The following is an 8857-nucleotide window of genomic DNA, read 5'->3' on the forward strand; positions in this document are numbered from 1 at the left end:
CCGTCGCTGGAGGCTCCGGACTGGGGACCGTCGATGGAGGCCCCGGACTTGGGATTGTCGATGGAGGCTCAGGGACTGTGGCCCGTCGCTGGAAGCTCCGGACTGTGGCCCGTCGCTGGAGGTTCCGGACTGTGGCCCGTCGTTGGAGGCTCCGGACTGGGGACCGTCGACGTAGGCTCCGGACTGTGGATCGTCGCTGGATGTTCCGGTCTGTGAACTGTCGCCAGAAGCTCTGGACTGGGTACTGTCGCTGGATGCTCTGGACTGGGTACTGTCGCCGGATGCTCTGGACTGGGTACTGTCACCGGACGCTCTGGACTGCCGAGGCGCACTGTAGGCCTGGTGCGTGGTGCCGGCACTGGTGGTACCGGGCTGGTGACACGCACCTCAGGGCGAGTGCGGGGAGGAGGAACTGGACGTACTGGACTCTGGAGGCGCACTGGAGGCCTGGTGCGTGGTGCCGGCACTGGTGGTACTAGGCTTGTGACACGCACCTCAGGGCGAGTGCGGGGAGCAGGCACAGGACGTACTGGACTGTGGAGGCGCACTGGAGGTCTGGAGTGTAGAGCTAACACAACCCGTCCTGGCTGGATGTTTATTTTCGCCCTGCAAATGCACTGCGCTGGCACAGGACACACTGGGCTGTGCACACTCACCGGAGACACAGTGCCCAGAGCCGGTGCAGGATATCCTGGTCCAAGGAGGTATACTGGAGACCAGGAGCGCTGAGCCGGCACCTTCCTTCCTGGCAGGATAACTATTCTAGCCCGGCCAATGCGAGGAGCTGGAATAGAGCGCACCGGGCTAGAATAGCGCACTGGAGACACCGTGCGCTCCACCGCATAACACGGCGCCTGACCAGTTACACACTCCCCACAGTAAGCACTGACCAGTTACACACTCCCCACAGTAAGCACGAGGAGTTGGCGCAGGTCTCCAACCTGACTCATGCAATCTCCTCGTGTGCTCCGCCTAAAAAATTTCTCCGGGCTGCCTCCGAGAATGTCTGTCTGTCTATCTGTCTGTCTGACCACATAGGTCTAAACACATAGACACATAACCCCCCTAACTGGAACAGTGGTCTTATCAACCATGAGGTGAAATATCAGTCAGAGTCAGACAACCACTAATGTCATTAATCACCTTGACCTTGTTCTGGCAAATTGCAAGAACTCATAGTCATGCATACTGTACTTAGATTACCAATTCAACACAGTATGGAAACATTTAATATTGTTACCATGTTATATCACATTCTGACTTATGAGTCTGACCTTTGTTTACTTGGAAGACACCTTTGCAATCATAGGTGTGAATGTGCACATTTACATTTTTCAGTTTATTAAAAACAGTCAAGGCATTTGTGTGTGTTGGTTGTAGAACTACAGTAGTTTAATGTTGAAGTATAGTGAGGTCATTACTATCTTAGATGAGGGGGTTATAAAATGTTGCACATCACTATATTTTTATCAGAGAAAGGATGTCATGTGTCTCAAGTTCTTCATATTTATTTCCGTTAGTATTTCCTGATGTTGCAACTGAACTATAACTGATCAACCTAAAGTACTAGTTTGGAGAATTCTATTGTATTGCATTATATTGTATTGTATTCTATTACCAGGGGTATTCTTTGTGTATTAAAGTCAGTATCCAATGTAATGCCTAACATTTCATTATAGAGTGAGGCTGTCAACAATGTTGTTTAAACACTGAAATGTTTCCTTCCTAACACTTTCCCTGTAATGTTGAGGAGCCCAAGAACTCTATTAGGCTGAAAGGAGAGCTGACCAAAGTAGGTTGGTTGTATGGAACAGTTGACCATGAGGACAATATCTGTTTACTGTAACAAAGCATTCATTCCATCTGGTGGATAAAATAAAAAGTTTATAAAAAAAATCATGATGCAAAGATACTGTAAAAGTACAGGTTATTAGAAGCAAACATGTATATGTGTCACGCCCTGACCTTCTTTGTTTTCTTTATTATTTTGGTTAGGTCAGGGTGTGACGTGAGTGATGTAAGTGTTTTTGTACTGTCTAGGGTTTTTGTATGTTTATGGGGTTGGTAACCATCTAGGTGTATCTATGTCTATGGTTGCCTAGATTGGTTCTCAATTAGAGGCAGCTGTTTATCGTTGTCACTGATTGGGAACCATATTTAGGCAGCCATCTTTTTTTGGTATTTTGTGAGTTATTTTCTATGTCTAGTTGCCTGTGTCTGCACTAGTATTATATAGCGTCACGTTTGGTTTGTTGTTTTTGTATAGTTTGTTAAGTGTTCTTCATTAGGATCATGTATTCATATCACGCTGCGTCTTGGTCTCCTCCATTCAACGAACGTGACAGAATTACCCACCATAAAAGGACCAAGCAGCGTGATAAGGAGGAACAGCGCTTTGTGGAATTGTGGACTCGGGACGAAATACTGGACGGTAAAACATCCTGGACCTGGGAGGAGGTAATGGCAGGGGACAAGACCCTGCCATGGAAGCAGGTGGAGAGAGCACAGGAGGAACGGCGACGATATATGGGTACACGGCTAGCACGGAAGCCCGAGAGGCAGCTCCAATACATTTTTGGGTGGGGCACACGAGGCTAAGTCAGGTAGGAGACCTGAGCCAACTCCTCGTGCTTACCGTGGGGAGCATGTAACTGGTCAGGCACCGTGTTATGCAGAGATGCGCACACCGTGCACATTTCTAGCCCGGTGCGCTATATTCCAGCTCCTCGCATTGGCCGGGCTAGAATGAGCATCCAGCCAGGAAGGAGGGTGCCGGCTCAGTGCTCCTGGTCTCCAGTATACCTCCATGGACCAGGATATCCTGTGCCGGCTCTGCGTACTGTGAGTGTGCACAGCCCTGTGTGTCCTGTGCCAGCGCCCTGCATTTGCAGGGCAAGTATAACCATCCAGCCAGGACGGGTTGTGTCAGCTCTACACTCCAGACCTCCAGTACGCCTCCACAGCCCAGTACGTCCTGTGCCTGCTCCCCGCACTCGCCCGGAGGTGCGTGTCCCCAGCCCAGTACCACCAGTGCCGTCACCACGCACCAGGCCACCAGTGCGCCTCCAGGGTCCAGTACTCCCTGTTCCTCCTCCCTGCACTCGCCCTGAGATGCATTTCTCCAGCCTGGTACCACCAGTGCCGACACCATGCGCCTCGGCAGTCCAGTACGCCCTGTTCCTCCTCCCCGCACTCGCTCTGAGGTGCGTGTCCTCGGCCCAGTACCACCAGTACCGGCACCACGCACCAGGCCCACAGTGCGTCTCGCTAGTCCAGAGTGTCCGTCGACAGTGCCCAGTCCAGAGCGTCCGTCGACAGTGCCCAGTCCAGAGCGTCCGTCGACAGTGCCCAGTCCAGAGCGTCCGTCGACAGTGCCCAGTCCAGAGCGTCCGTCGACAGTGCCCAGTCCAGAGCGTCCGTCGACAGTGCCCAGTCCAGAGCGTCCGGCGGTAGTCTACAGACCGGAACCTCCTACGACGGGCCGCAGTCCGGAACCTACCACGACGGGTCGCAGTCCGGAACCTACCAGTCCGGATCCGCCAGAGTCTCCCTCCGGTCCGGATCCGCCAGAGTCTCCCTCCGGTCCGGATCCGCCAGAGTCTCCCTCCGGTCCGGATCCGCCAGAGTCTCCCTCCAATCCAGAGGCGCCACTCACTCCAGACTCGACCATTAGTCCAGTGGCGTCCTCTAGTCCGTGGTCGGCGGTGAGGGTTCCCGCTCCAGAGACATTAAGTTTGACGAGTCAGAAGTGGAGCGGGGTCCACGTCCCGAGCCAGAACCGCCACCTCGGAGTCATGCTCACCCAGACCCTCCCATATAGGTTTAGGTGTGCGGCCGGGAGTCCGCATCTTTTTTTTTTTGGGGGGGGAATACTGTCACGCCCTGACCTTAGTATTCTTTGTTTTCTTTATTATTTTGGTTAGGTCAGGGTGTGACATGGGTGATGCTTGTGTTTTTGTACTGTCTAGGGTTTTTATATGTTTATGGGGTGTTTATGTATGTCTATGGTTGCCTAGATTGGATCTCAATTAGAGGCAGCTGTTTATCGTTGTCTCTGATTGGGAACCATATTTAGGCAGCCATCTTCTTTGGGTATTTCGTGGGTTATTTTCAATGTCTAGTTGCCTGTGTCTGCATTAGTATTATATAGCTTCACGTTCGGTTTGTTTTTGTATAGTTTAAGTGCTCTTCGTCTTCATTAAAATCATGTATTCATATCACGCTGTGCCTTGGTCTCCTCCATTAAACGAACGTGACTGTGACATTCATATACAAAATGTTATTCTATCATCTGAATGACAGAAATAATGAATCAATGATAATACATTTCAGTATTTTTACAACCCAACAATTCAATACACAATACAAAGCAGATAGAATTACTGTAGCTGTTTATAAGATGTATCATCATTACAACATATCCTTGATTTAAGCTGTTACAGTGATACACACATGGTTAAATAGAATATATTTGTTGTATTTATCTGGTAAATGAAAATAACATACAAATCCTTCATGTACAAGGTGATATTGTGTGTGTCCCTCAGAAAAAACACATGAGAAATGTAACGTGAAATCACCTTTTCACATGTGCAGTTCCATGTCATATGTTGTCACATGTTGTCATATTAACTTCAAATAAGATCACGTGATCACATGAAAACATGTGTTTTTGGAATACTTCACATGTTCACTTGTAAGAGTGAATGTGTTTTTTCTGTATTTGTGTGTTCGTGTGCATGTGTGTGTGTGAGCATCCAGTATGCATAACCCATGTTCCCAGATTGCTCCTACTTCTCTTCTCTGGTGTGTCCCTCCATCTCCCTCAAGGACCTGTAACACATCACCACACAAAGTTATTTATCCCTCCATCTCCCTCAAGGACCTGTAACACATCACCACACAAAGTTATTTATCCCTCCATCTCCCTCATGGACCTGTAACATATCACCACACAAAGTTATTTATCCCTCCATCTCCCTCAAGGACCTGTAACATATCACCACACAAAGTTATTTATCCCTCCTTCTCCCTCAAGGACCTGTAACATATCACCACACAAAGTTATTTATCCCTCCATCTCCCTCCAGGACCTGTAACATATCACCACACAAAGTTATTTATCCCTCCTTCTCCCTCAAGGACCTGTAACATATCACCACACAAAGTTATTTATCCCTCCATCTCCCTCAAGGACCTGTAACATATCACCACACAAAGTTATTTATCTCTCCATCTCCCTCAAGGACCTGTAACATATCACCACACAAAGTTATTTATCCCTCCATCAAGGACCTGTAACATATCACCACACAAAGTTATTTATCCCTCAAAGACCTGTAACATATCACCACACAAAGTTATTTATCCCTCAAGGACCTGTAACATATCACCACACAAAGTTATTTATCCCTCAAGGACCTATAACATATCACCACACAAAGTTATTTATCCCCCCATCTCCCTCAAGGATCTGCAACATATCACCACACAAAGTTATTTATCCCTCCATCTCACTCAAGGACCTGTAACATATCACCACACAAAGTTATTTATCCCTCCATCTCCCTCAAGGACCTGTAACATATCACCACACAAAGTTATTTATCCCTCCTTCTCCCTCAAGGACCTGTAACATATCACCACACAAAGTTATTTATCCCTCCATCTCCCTCAAGGACCTGTAACATATCACCACACAAAGTTATTTATCTCTCCATCTCCCTCAAGGACCTGTAACATATCACCACACAAAGTTATTTATCCCTCCATCAAGGACCTGTAACATATCACCACACAAAGTTATTTATCCCTCAAGGACCTGTAACATATCACCACACAAAGTTATTTATCCCTCAAGGACCTGTAACATATCACCACACAAAGTTATTTATCCCTCAAGGACCTATAACATATCACCACACAAAGTTATTTATCCCCCCATCTCCCTCAAGGACCTGCAACATATCACCACACAAAGTTATTTATCCCTCCATCTCCCTCAAGGACCTGTAACATATCACCACACAAAGTTATTTATCCCTCCATCTCCCTCAAGGACCTGTAACATATCACCACACACAGTTATTTATCCCTCCATCTCCCTCAAGGACCTGTAACATATCACCACACAAAGTTATTTATCCCTCCATCTCCCTCAAGGACCTGTAACATATCACCACACAAAGTTATTTATCCCTCCATCGCCCTCAAGGACCTGTAACATATCACCACACAAAGTTATTTATCCCTCCATCTCCCTCAAGGACCTGTAACATATCACCACACAAAGTTATTTATCACTCCATCTCCCTCCAGGACCTGCAACATATCATATCATATCATACATACCCCTTCCCGTTCGGGTGGCGCTCGGCGCTCGTCGTCGCCGGCCTACTAGCTGCCACTGATTATTTCCTCCCCCTCCTTATGTGTTTATTGAATGCACCTGTTTTGAGTTAGGTAGTTAGTAGTAAGGCTTTATTAGTCAGCCGGCCCGCCTGGTTCCTTGTGCGGGATTAATTATTGTGACCGTCTGTTTGGTGTACACGTCTATGGGTTTTGTGTTTTCCCATTTTGTGTGTTTTCCCTGGACAGTTTAAGTCCCCCTGTTTGGGGCATTTGTTTGTTCATTACGCCCTGTGTTTTCGTGAGGGTTGGCTTATGTTCGCCGTTTCTCTGTGCATTAAAATAGCACTCACCTGAACTCTCTGCTTCCTGCGCCTGACTCCTCACCCACTACACTCAGATCGTTACACTGTCAATAGATACAGTATACTATGATATATGAGCATTAATTCCATAAAGGTGTAATAACCTGATAAACCATGTATTAGAAACATGTCATTTTACTACAGCCTCTGCTGTTAAGCCTATGTTATGTTACTTTCATGTGCAAGCATCAAAGAAATTACATGTCAAACATTCCTTCCAACCAAAACATGCTGTAATGTCTGTCTTTTCAAAACAGCTCTTAACTAAAAGGGCATGATTATAATTGTAACAATTTCACAGTATTATTGTAACATCATAGTGTGGAAATATATATTAAAATCATGTTTTTGATTGCACTGGGCCTCTCAGAGTCACAGTTTGTTGAATTCTTTGATGTACAGTCCACTCAATTATTTGGACATTTTATGTTCATGTAAACTAAGTAAACTGATTTGGTTTAGCCAATGAGAAGCCTTGTTAAAGTTTTGGGACAATTTTACATTTACATTTACATTTAAGTCATTTAGCAGACGCTCTTATCCAGAGCGACAATCACGTAAACTCTGGGTTTGCTGTGGCAGAGGACTTTTGAGGCGATCGAAGGGGTGATGCTGCTGGAAGACATGAGGAGAACTGAGACGGACACTATAGTTGTTGAATTTCAAACTTTTACATTTGAAGAGATTCCATTTAGCAAAAGTTGCTTAAGTTTACTTACCTGTTACATGTGTACAGATAGTCCTGATAAGTATCTGTCGAATTTGCCCGAATTCGCCTATTGCTACATGGAGAATTTTGCCATGGTAGCTTAGCTTGTCAGGTCGGGAGCTGTTTTGTTTTCGAGAGACCTGAGGACTTCTTTAATGACGCTGGACATCTCTTCTGTTGCATGCAAGGCATTTCCCGCCATGGATTATAGAAAGGCATTGGCCTTGGATTTATCGTTTCAGGGGGTATGCTACGGTACCGTGAGGAACACTGGGGGTTCCCATTCATTTATTGAATCATTTGGTTTCTATCGAAATTCATTGAGCTCCAATGCACCAACATTAGTTTGCAAGCTTGAACAGTTTGAGTGCACTCTCTATACCCTAGGGTTATATTTTTATTCCAATATTGTAATTGATTTGTAATATATTCACGTAAAATTGCATTCTGTATGTGTTTTATATTTTCTTTGAGTCATTCACTGTAATATACGCCTTTTTATCTATTAGTAATATCCCTAGCCTCTTGTTTTCCCTTCGATTGAGTCAGTATCATACAATTTTAAATACTGAGATGTACTTTAAACCATTATTCCCTTGCAGATCTGTCCAAGTCTGTTGTGAGAGGGTTACATATAAGTATCATATTAGTATCAATAGCATCTTACCTGGGGTTGTGCCTGGCTTCAGTTGAGAATAGACTGAATCGGCCTCAGGTGGGGTTTTTGTTTCTGTAGAGAGTGAGGATAAAATACAGAGATATTCAATATGTGGTCAGAGGTGTGAGGTTCTGATAGGGGGAATATGGAGGGAGGGATGTCCAGTCTTACCTCTTCTTCTTGGCTTTGTTCTTCTTTTGGAGGTCAACCTCAGCATAGGTCACATCAACAGGTCCAGCTGCTGATGACAATGGACATTTCCAGTCAACAAATTAAGGAATAATCTTATTTAATATTCTGCCTCTTCATCAAAACTCCCAAATTGTGAATTTAGTGACTAACTGCCAACTAGTAGAATGGGTCTTACTTGTGGCTTTCCCTGTCTTCACCTCAGAGTAGACTGGACTTTCTTTTGGATCAGCTGGCTTTTCTGAGGAAAATAAAACATTTATTGTAACTATTTTAACTAATCTTTGACACACTGCACATTATTCATTGATGTCACAGATAGTCACCATTCTTTTTCTTGTCCAACTTTGTGAGTTGAATCTGGGCGTATGTCTCATGACTTGGTCCAACAGCAGCATCTGAAACAGACAGGTGATACACTAATATCTCTACTTAGGACTCTATTCAGTCTGTATTGATGAAGGGTTACAGATTGACAGACATAAATGTAAAGGTCATTTTACATTTTAAATTTAAATCACACTGTAACGCTGAACTTCCATGATACGGACTGAATACAGCCCTTAGTCTTAGTGTGTTAGTCATATT

General features: G+C 45.3%; 1 long non-coding RNA gene across 12 annotated transcripts in view; it reads right to left on the reverse strand.

Annotated features, from left to right (window-relative positions):
- Positions 1–4374: 4374 nt before the first annotated feature.
- The window catches only part of LOC115138880 (uncharacterized), a 20174-nt gene continuing 15691 nt past the window's right edge, over positions 4375–8857 (reverse strand). The window contains exons 1-6 of one of the 12 annotated variants that reach the window (XR_010465299.1): positions 8596–8851; positions 8448–8510; positions 8252–8321; positions 8090–8152; positions 6010–6269; positions 4840–5779 (exon numbers count right to left, since the gene is read on the reverse strand). This is a non-coding gene — a long non-coding RNA (uncharacterized LOC115138880). The other 11 variants (XR_010465294.1, XR_010465293.1, XR_010465296.1 and 8 more) reach the window with 11 other exon arrangements.

The sequence above is a fragment of the Oncorhynchus nerka genome, linkage group LG12, assembly GCF_034236695.1.
Source record: "Oncorhynchus nerka isolate Pitt River linkage group LG12, Oner_Uvic_2.0, whole genome shotgun sequence".
Classification (NCBI taxonomy): Eukaryota; Metazoa; Chordata; class Actinopteri; order Salmoniformes; family Salmonidae; genus Oncorhynchus; species Oncorhynchus nerka.